This window comes from Papaver somniferum, chromosome 11, assembly GCF_003573695.1.
Source record: "Papaver somniferum cultivar HN1 chromosome 11, ASM357369v1, whole genome shotgun sequence".
Lineage (NCBI taxonomy): Eukaryota > Viridiplantae > Streptophyta > Magnoliopsida > Ranunculales > Papaveraceae > Papaver > Papaver somniferum.
The window spans coordinates 85,568,504-85,578,959 of NC_039368.1; positions in this window are offsets into that span (position 1 = coordinate 85,568,504).

Genomic DNA, 10,456 nt, shown 5'->3' on the forward strand with positions numbered 1-10,456 from the left:
CTGAAAAAATAGTCTGCATAACGAGTTATGTATTGATTCTTAATAATTTCGGATGATTTGGGTGTCACGGTATCTAAAATTAATTGTGGGCCGGACAATAAGAATAATATTTGTTTCGGGCCTGCGCCTAATTTTCCCATAATTTATATGTATATGTTGTAGGGCTTACAGGCCATAGGTGTGCATCCCAGACATATATCTTTTGGTTTTCCCATCTCCATGTATTATATCAATGTAACCTAAGAACTCATTAAGGTAGAATGCTTCTCCTTTTCTTTCCTTATCTTTTATACTACAAAACGTTATCATGGACGAAGCTATCGCAGAGCTAGATTGAATGGGTCGATTTTTTTTCTTCTACATAGATGATTTACATCGACGCGGTTATGCAATTATCATCAAGCTAATTTTGGAATCACTGGAATCAAATCAGCTAAGTTGGATCTACTTTTTTCCCTAAATTTTTTTTTTTCTTTTCACCGTTTTTTATTTTGGCATATATATTGGGTATATTAAATCTGCGGTGAAAATTGATTTAATCAAGAATTAGGGATTATGATTTAATCAGAAATTAGTTTTGATTGATTATTATTATTTCCTTTCTACTTTGTATTGTGTACGTTTGGTAATTTTTTGGGATTTGAGATCTAAATTTTAGGTTGGTGGAAAATTCGGGGAGGAAAACCCATCTGTAATCCTCCATGGTCCCTCGTCCGTAATGCTCTGGAATTACAGGACCTATCCCGTGCAGTCCTGTTCCGGGGACCTATGACCTATGTCGTCCGGGGACTTATCTTGTGTGTGCCGGTCCAATCCAATCCAATCCAACAATGTTGTCCATTCCTGTTCCAGGGAATGCATGGGCAAGCCCATTCCGGTTATGTATATGTACACGGGGAACCAAAGTTTGGTTTTGTATATACACTATACAGTGGCAACTAAAGCTCGGCTTAAGGTATGTGCGTTTTAGTATTGTTGGGATTATTTACGTAGGAAATACCAGTTGGTCCTAAGAATAATATATTAGAGTTAGTTTGGTCCAGTTGACCCAGTCAACTGTCTGTTTGGTCATTTTTAAAAATATAAATTGTTGTTTGGTCCAAAAAATTATTGTTTGTGTAGGATCCAAATATCGCACAACACAGTGATTCGATTATTTCCTTAACTTGCGAAAATACACCAGAGCTTGCGAAGTTATAGTTGTAAAGTGTTTGCGAATACTTCACAGACCTATTTGAAGAATGACGTAACAAATGATGTCAGCTGTATCACAAGAAAAGTGTGAAGATCTTGCGAAATAAAAGAGCTCTACGAGATTAACCATTCTCGCAGACCAGATCCGAAAATAAAGGGTGTCTTAGCTGTTATCCACTGTGTAATACCCTATATAAAGGACCGAGTAGTTCATGTAGATGAAGATCTTTTTTGAGTGTTGAGCAAGCAAATAGGAGAGAGAAAATCCGAGAGTAGTTGTAATCTTCTTAATTTCAGATCCTTTTGTAAGAATTATGAAAATCAATAAGAAAGTAAAAGTTGATTGATCATAAAAGTATATTGAGTATTACAAATTCATATGAGGGGTGTGTTGTAGGAAATCCTGCAACTACATATTAGAGCTAGAAACATGGAATTTGAAGATTGAAATCGTGTTTTGAAGGAATTTGGTGAAGTTAGTGAAGAATTTTACATAATTTTCAACAATTCATGAAGATTGAAAAGATGGCTAGGAGAAAGAATGCATCAGAACAACCAACAATCATCAGGAGAAGTAATAGGCTTGCTAGTAAAAGAGAAGATGAAGATGGAAATGAAACAGGAGAATCTTCTGTAAGGGGAATGAGAAATAAAAGATCAAGAAACAATGTAGAAAATCAAATTCAACCACCGACTCAAAATACGCCGCTAGAAGACAGAGCCATTGATTACGATAGAGTAAGCATACACACTTGGCAGACAGATTTAGGAGAAGAAATAGAAGAAGAGCGAAACGGAGAAAAAATTGGAGGAATAATTCATGGAAATGAAGAAATTGAAGCATTAGAGGAATTCAGAGAAAGAATACATGAAGAAAGGAGAATAGAAGCAGAAGAACGAGCAATTTTGACAAGGCAAAATCACGAGTTGAGAATGGAGAATACAAGATTACAGAATAGGAGATCAAGAAATGCTACAAGATCAAATTCAGGATCAATAAGGGGAGAAGTAAGATGAAATTCACCTATAAGGAATGTCAGGACGAATGAGCAACATCAAAGGGATGAAGAGGCAATTGAGAGATATTATGTCGAACGAGCATATATAGCTGACGAATGACAAAGACTGAGAACTGAAGTAGAGGAACGAGAACTTCAAGAAGAAATACGCCAGAATGATCATGATAATCGAGAAGACAGGCGCGAGCAACATCGCAACAACGTTAATAATGAAAAATTCGACAGAATGCAGAGGAGAATCGACAGAGAGAAGTATTGAGGGATGAGCAAAATCGTAGAAGAGAAAATGAAGGGCTGATCGTGTTCGAGTTCAAATGAGAGATGAAAGAGAAGATCGCAGGAGAAGGAAAAATGAGGATGATGAAGATGAAGTTCATAATCTCGCAAGACAGGAAAAACATGAATGAAGAAGGAGAGAAGCAAGGTTAAAGAAGCCAATGGACCAAAATTCGGGAGTAAATGAAAAAAAAATTAAAAAATTAGTGGAAATGAGAGGAATGTTTAATAACAGAAAAGAAGGAGGGAGAAGGCAACTAGATGAAGCCATAGAAGAAGCTGCGAAAACACCGTTCACACAAGAAGTAGAATTGGGAGGAATACCCCAAAAATGTAATCTGCCTACATTAACCAGCATTTTTGATGGGACAACTTGTGCGGTACAGCATATTAAGGCTTACGTGAGATGTATGTTGCAATGGGAAAACCATGATACAGTATTATGCAAATATTTTGCATCCAGTTTAATTGGTGAAGCGCTAAAATGGTTCGAAGGATTACCAAAAAATACCATAACATTTTTTAGTCATTTGCGGACTATATTCTTGGAAGCATATACAAGTAATAATTCTTTACGCCTAGGAATTTAAGATGTGTTTAATATAAAACAAAGAGCTGGCGAAAGTTTGAAGCACTTAACCATGAGGTGGAAGACAATGTGTAGCGAGATGGCTGGTCGTGTAGATGAGAGATACCTTATTTTATCATTCATCAATGCCATATTCGCAACCAACCTGTTATATGTTAAAATTTTCAAAATCAGGAATATAATCACAATGACTAGGCTGCGAGAATTCCAGGAAGAATATATTACTATTGAGGAAAAGCAAAATGAAGAAGAGTCATACCCAGTCGCAAATAACAGTTCAAAATTGACAAATGCAAGCTTACTTCCAAGATTGATAAACACAATGGCGAACACTTCGCAAGTCAAACAAGAGAAGATGATGAGTAATGATCAGCAGGAACTAGTAGCCATGGGAAGTCGAGATTAAGAAGAATTTGAAAGAGAAAGAAATTTCTATAATCGTGGTGCAAATAATAAAATTCAGAGGCTAGATCATCCACAAGAGACTTATGGGGGTCAAAGGCAAAACTATAATAGAGGACAGAGAAGTCACAGAATGGTATGGGAAGAAATCAAGATGCCACCTATGAATGCTAGCGAGGAGAAAATTTGGGAAGCAATAATATTAATGGAAAACATACCAGCACCATGGAATATCGGAAGTGAACCGATATCAAATCATAAGAGCCAAGAGTTTTGCTCCTATCATAATTTCCATGGGCATGCAACAAATGATTGCAGGAATGTAAAGAAGATCATCCTCAGAATGATAGATCAAGGAAAGTTAAAGCATTTCTTAATAGGGAAAATGTGACCTCAACTACCACCGCCACCACCACCAGAACATCGCAGAGTGAACTCAACTAAAGGAGGAGAAACATTTTTGATTGAAGTTGGTGCAAAGGCAAAAAACTTGTTTGTAATTCAATCGTACATTCGTACAGAACTATTGAAGATTTTCACGACAATGTTTTGATTCGAGTCTTCGCAAGGGATAATGATGGGAGAGAAATCATGAACATTGCGAAAGTTTCGCCGTTAAAAGAATGGCAGAAGCAAACTATCTCATTCGCAGCAGAAGAAGTCCCGGAAGGAGGAGAGATGCATGGTAATCCATTAGTGGTTAAATTAGAGATTAACCCAAAGATTAATGAAGATGAAGACGTTGAAGCTGAAGAATCATGGGCGATAAACATAGTTTTAATTGATACAGGAAGCTCGGTAGATATCCTGTTTTATCATACTTATAAAACAATGGGAGGAAGAGATGAAGAGTTAGTACCATCAACTTACAAAATATATGGTTTTAATGGCACAACCAACAAACCAAAAGGAGAGATTACTATGAGAATCACACTAAAAGGATTATCTTCTGAGATTCGATTCTGTGTCGTTGATGTGGAATCACCATATAATGCATTAATCGGATGACCTTGGTTACATGGGATTCTAGGTGTTGATTCAACATTGCATCAATGCATCAAATTCCCTCATCCTAGTGGAGTCGGAGTAATAAAGGGAGATTGGATAGAAGGGAAGAAATGCTATGAGATCGACGTCAAATCTTGCGAAGAAAAAGCTGCAAAGAAGGAAAACTGGAAATATAATATTAAAAAAATACAAAGAAGTGAAAGATTGATGGTGGATCCAATAGAATTGAGAAGTGAAGAAGTGCTGCAAAGTCAATGCCTGCGGAAGATAAGAAGTAGCGGCAATTTCGCAGGAAGTAAGCAAGTAGCAGAAAATGTCATAGCTGCAAAGGCAGAAAGCAGCAGAGGTAAAAAATTGAAAAGATAAATGGAGAAATAAGTTAAGAAAAGAAAAAATAGATATTTGATTGCTTTGTCGTTAAAAAAAAAAAAAAAAAAACTTGTCGATTGATGAAGAAGATTGAGAAATTATAACAAAAGCTGAAATGCAAAAATAAGATTGAGAAATTACAACAAAGCTGAAATGCAAAAAGAAGATTGAGAAATTACAACAGAGCTGAAATGCAAAAAATTAGATTGCGGCTTTGCGAAAATTTCGCAGAAATAAAGATATTTACAAGAGAAAACCAAAGATTGATGAAATATTAGAATGGGGCGATCCAACTATGGCGTACACCCTAGTTCCCGAAATCAAAAATTCGCAAGAGGCAAATGTAAGACCTAAAGTACGTCATAGGAGGGGGAACCTGATTACATGGCTCAGGAAAAAGTCACACCGCCGCTGGAACCTGAGTCTTGGAGATTTGGGGTCAATAAAGCCCATCCAGGAGAGCCACCTTGGATTCTCAGCTTGAGCATATGACTTAGGTTGGGCGACTGAGCGACTCTTCTAAGGAGTGCGGAATTTGATCAAGGCATCGAGGTACACGGTTGATCCAAGAGTGCATGGGGCGTCTGGAGCGTACCTGGCCATTCTTGGCAAGTCTTGGCTTATACTGCACTCTGCCCGAAGAAAACCCCACTTAGGGTGCAGTCTCGTAACTATAAGCAACATAGGCAAAAGGGATAAGAGGCTTAGAAAACAACTGGTTGTTGTTAAGACCGGATGGGAGGATCCAACCTTGTATGGTAGAGGTACGTCTCCTTGAAGGGGCAACCAGAGGGAAGATAAGGGCGGCACCCTCCATTAATGTCATGAGGCTTTTACTCACGGGAGTATTAAGGCTTGTCATATTTGTGCAACGATCCTGAAGAGGAAAAAATACTAAAATATAAGGCGAGATCAATGCATGAAAATGTAAGGACGTCCTGCGATTTCGTCGCAAGACGGCAATGTCATGGGGTTTTATTTTCGCAAGAAAATTTAGGCCTTTCATATTGTCGCAACAAAAAATTCAAAAAGAAAGTTAAGGCAAGATCAATGGGTTCTTACATGAAATTGTAAGAACGTCCTGCGATTTTGTCGCAATAACAAAGAGTGGCACAGTAAAACCTTTACTTAGGAAGGCAAAATAAGACCACATCAGAGATCGATACGAAAATAAGTTCAAATAAATCTCATCTTTGATGAGATGAATGAGAATAGTGAAGATAAGGCTGCGAGATTGAAATATATATATGAACATCCAAAAGACAGACTCATGAATAAGATGAAAGGTTAATGATAACATATTAACTAACCGCATTGCAAAAAAGAGAAAAAAAAGAATTGTTTTTTCTAATATATGCAGGTAGCAACAAAAAAAGTTTGTACGCTGAGAAGTGAAAGTTGAAGAGTTCCCTATGATTACAAAAAGAAAGAAAAAATGTGCAAGTATTACAAAAAGGTAACAGAAGAAATAAAGACTAAATCATATCTCGGCTGATCACTCCTATTTGTCATCATCATCAGATTCTTTTTCCTCTTCACCCGTATCCACATCTTCATCTTCTCCACTTTCATCATCAGCCTCGCCTTCGCTAGCCTCACTGTCAGAAATGATCAAAGAAGGCATATTCTTCGAATTTCTTCTGAGAGACAAGGATAAATAGAATGGGGAATGTTGTTGTCATCGCAAACAGTCTTGATAGTGCTATTGCGAAAAGCAATAGAGTCATTTTGGAAATTCGCAACAGTAATCTGAAGTTGATTCTTCAATCTGGAATACTTTTCATTGCGAAAAGATAGTTTGTCTGCGAGATCTGCTTTTTCAGCTTCAAGCTCTTCTATTCTTTTACGAAAATCATCCTCAGCGGCTGTGAATAAATGACAATAAATTAGTAACTCGATGGATATTTAATAAGGAAAATCGTTAGTAAAATAACAAGGTTAACAACCTTCTCTCTCTGAAATCATATCTTTAACCAAGGCCGAGTGCTCAGCATAAAGACTAACGTTTACACCTAGATCCTTTCTGGCATTATCAAGAACTTTCGTAGCCCAAGCGAATTCATCATCATAATTTATGAGAAAGTGTGAGCGAACTTGATTTTCTCTTTCTTTGAGAGCGGCATTTTCGCAGAGGACATTATCTTTCTCAAGTTGGATTTCAAGGAGAGTTTGATGGAATTGCGCCAATGATTGTGCACCCTGATTGGAGATACGATCTTTGTCATCTATAAGACCACAGATTTTGGTTCTTAACGTGCTAACTTCTTCCTTGGAATTAAGGAAAAGACGCTTAAATTTGTTGGCAAATCCCAAACTGGATCTATGGTCAGCCTCTAAGACATGGAATTTAGATCTGAGTTCGTTTAAGGAAAGAGAGTTGATTCTATCAGTAGAAGAATTGTTTAAAGATTGGTTAAGATGCTCAAGGAGGGTACTTTCATCTATAGAGTTAGGGAATTAATGAAGAAATATGGCTTCATCAGAAAGACCATAGACGTCTGCAAAAATGATTTATCTAATAAGGATGAACAACAAAATAGAGGAATAAAAAGAGTAAGAAGAAAATTTTCATACCATAAAGTTGCTTATTGGCATTCGAAAGGCTGGAAATTTTATCCTTCTGAATCGAAGATTCAGTTTCCAACTGTTGATTCTTCATTCGAAGACCAATAAGTTCAGCATCAAGTTTTTCGTTTTGGCCACGAAGATTAGCAACTTCAGTTTCAAACTTTTCGTTTTTGCTGCGAATATTAACAAATTCAGCTTCAAGTTCATCATTCTTGCTGCGAAATTGTGCATTCTTCCTTTCTAGAACTTCACGTCTTCTTTCCAAGTCTGAAACTACAACAAATGAAGTCCTTGAAGCCTGCGAAAGATTACAAAAATTGTAAATACATAATATAATTATGAGTTATAAGTGTGAAAAAAGGAAAAATAAAGAAATAAAAGCATACCAGAGCACTAAGTGAATGCACGAAGCTGGGAGTAATTGATCGAGAGACTCCACGAAGAGAATCATTGTCAATTAATATAGAAGCATCACAGATGTTCGCTACAACTTTGCATGTATTGGCAAGAGGAGCATTTCCAAGTCCTTGCATGCTATCATAGAAAATACTGGACAATTGTGCCATAGAAGATTCGGTTGGATAATCCTTCTTCGAAAGCGAATCATCATCATCATTATCCCCATTATCACCAGCACTTTCATTAAGTTGAAGGTTCGAAGAAGAAGGATTATGAATCTTTCGTTTCTTTAAAGGAGGAACTACCGATTTCTCCTTGTGAATAATACTTTTTCCCTTTGATCTTCGCGACTTCGGCGAATACCTCAGGTCTTTCTTCTTCAACGACCTCAACACCAAACTTCGCAGGAAAAATAAAGACATAATCATTACTAGAAGACTCTAAATAAGAATATTTCTTACTTCATCCGTGATCGAACGCAATGATGCTGAGATGGTTTCCTTCCCAGTTTCTTTGTAAGCCTTTTTCAGTTTCCCAATCTAAAAGTTTCGCGAGATTAGAAAAGGATGGAGTAGTACAAGATCGTAAATTGAGTAAAGCATGGAAACATACCTCTACACTCTTTTCTGGCCATTTGAATACCCATGGTTCATAAGCAGCGAGATTCGCGGGAAGCACGTTTGAATCAGAGATGTAAGGTCCCTTTAGAATCAGAGGAAAAACACACCATTTATCATCTTTCGATTGACAAGGAGTCTTATTGTTACCAGAATGCCAATCGATGTCTTGCATAAGAAGCTTATCACTGGCAACATTATCTCTCTTCTTTAAACGAACACCCCAACGAGTGTTTTCCCTCTTCATGGTAATTACTTCGTAATTCTCAAAGAAACTGTCCACAGTGTATTGTTCGGGGACAATTACTAGATCAGCGAATTTAGGATCTTTAATTTTGCGAGGATAGAGAGATCCCAAGCCGGATCCACGATTGGATAACTCAAGAATGATTCGAATGCAATCCCCACTTAATTGGTAGATAGCTCGCGAAAAGTTCGCATGGGAAATGAGTTCATAAAATAAAGGGAGATCTGGGTTGTAAAGAGGTATAGGGAGACCAGCGAGAAGCTGACCAAGCGAGATTATGATTTCTAGATCATTGAAATTGTAGCGAGAAAACAATTTGGGAAAAAGAATGGATCTAGGATTTTGATCAGGAATGGTGGACAATTTAAAACCTCTTTCTGAAAAATCTTGTTGAATACTTTTAAGTAAAGTTACATATCTCTGACCGCTGGGAGGCATGTTTGAATGTGAGAAAGAAGGAAATCTGAAGATGGAATGGAAAAGAGATTTAAATTGCAGTAGCAGAAGAGGAAGTTGCAGAAATACAGTAAAAATTGCAGAGAGGTGGAGAAGAAAGTAAAAAGAGAAAAGGATAGGAATGATAAGAATATATTATAGAGAAAAGAAAAGGTAACCGCATTTAATGCGAAGAAACGTGGCCGGTAAAGAAGGAACGGTTGAAAAATACGTGTCAACAAATGAAAGGATGACAAGATACGTGTAATAAATTCCGGGTGTAAAACAGAGTCGTGTCAGTACGGAAGAATACGGAAAGACAGGAAGCTGCGGCATTTAGAAGTGCAATTTTTCATGATATTCTCCCCTTCGCAAAGAAGACATGAGAAGAGACGAGATGTAGGATCAGAATCTCGCAAATAACGACACTTAGAAGACATTATCATAAACACAAGAAAAGTATGATGATTTGGCGAGATTGAAGAATAGAGGCAAATATGTATTTTTCAAGCACCATATTATGTTATTTATTCCTCCAACAATCTCAACAAAGTGGATTTTTCCTTAAAGATCCCTCTTCAAGCAATATTCAAGGAAAAAGAGGCAAGATGTAGGATCCAAATATCGCACAACACAGTGATTCGATTATTTCCTTAACTTGCGAAAATACACCAGAGCTTGCGAAGTTATAGTTGTAAAGTGTTTGTGAATACTTCGTAGACCTATTTGAAGAATGACGTAACAAATGATGTCATCTGTATCACAAGAAAAGTGTGAAGATCTTGCGAAATAAAAGAGCTCTGCGAGATTAACCATTATAAGTCTGCGAAAATATCGCAGGCCATATCCGAAAATAAAAGGGTGTCTTAGCTGTCATCCACTGTGTAATATCCTATATAAAGGACCGAGTAGTTCATATAGAGGGAGATCTTTTTCGAGTGTTGAGCAAGCAAATAGGAGAGAGAAAATCCAAGAATAGTTGTAATCTTCTTAATTTCAGATCCTTTTGTAAGAATTGTGAAAATCAATAAGAAAGTAAAATTTGATTGATCATAAAAGTATATTGATTATTACAAATTCATATGAGGGGTGTGTTGTAGGAAATCCTGCAACTACAGTTTTGTCGTAGGGTGGACAATACCCATGCGGGATGATGTCATTAATGATGTCACAGTCCTTTGATAGTGGCAAAAATCCTTTTTTTCTCTCTTAAATAAAAACTTAAATATCTTTTGAACCATATGTCTAAAAATGATAAATTTTATATATTCAGAAAGCCCTCGACGATAGCTTTCCAACGAGTACCATTGTCGCTATGTTTCAGAGTTTTAAT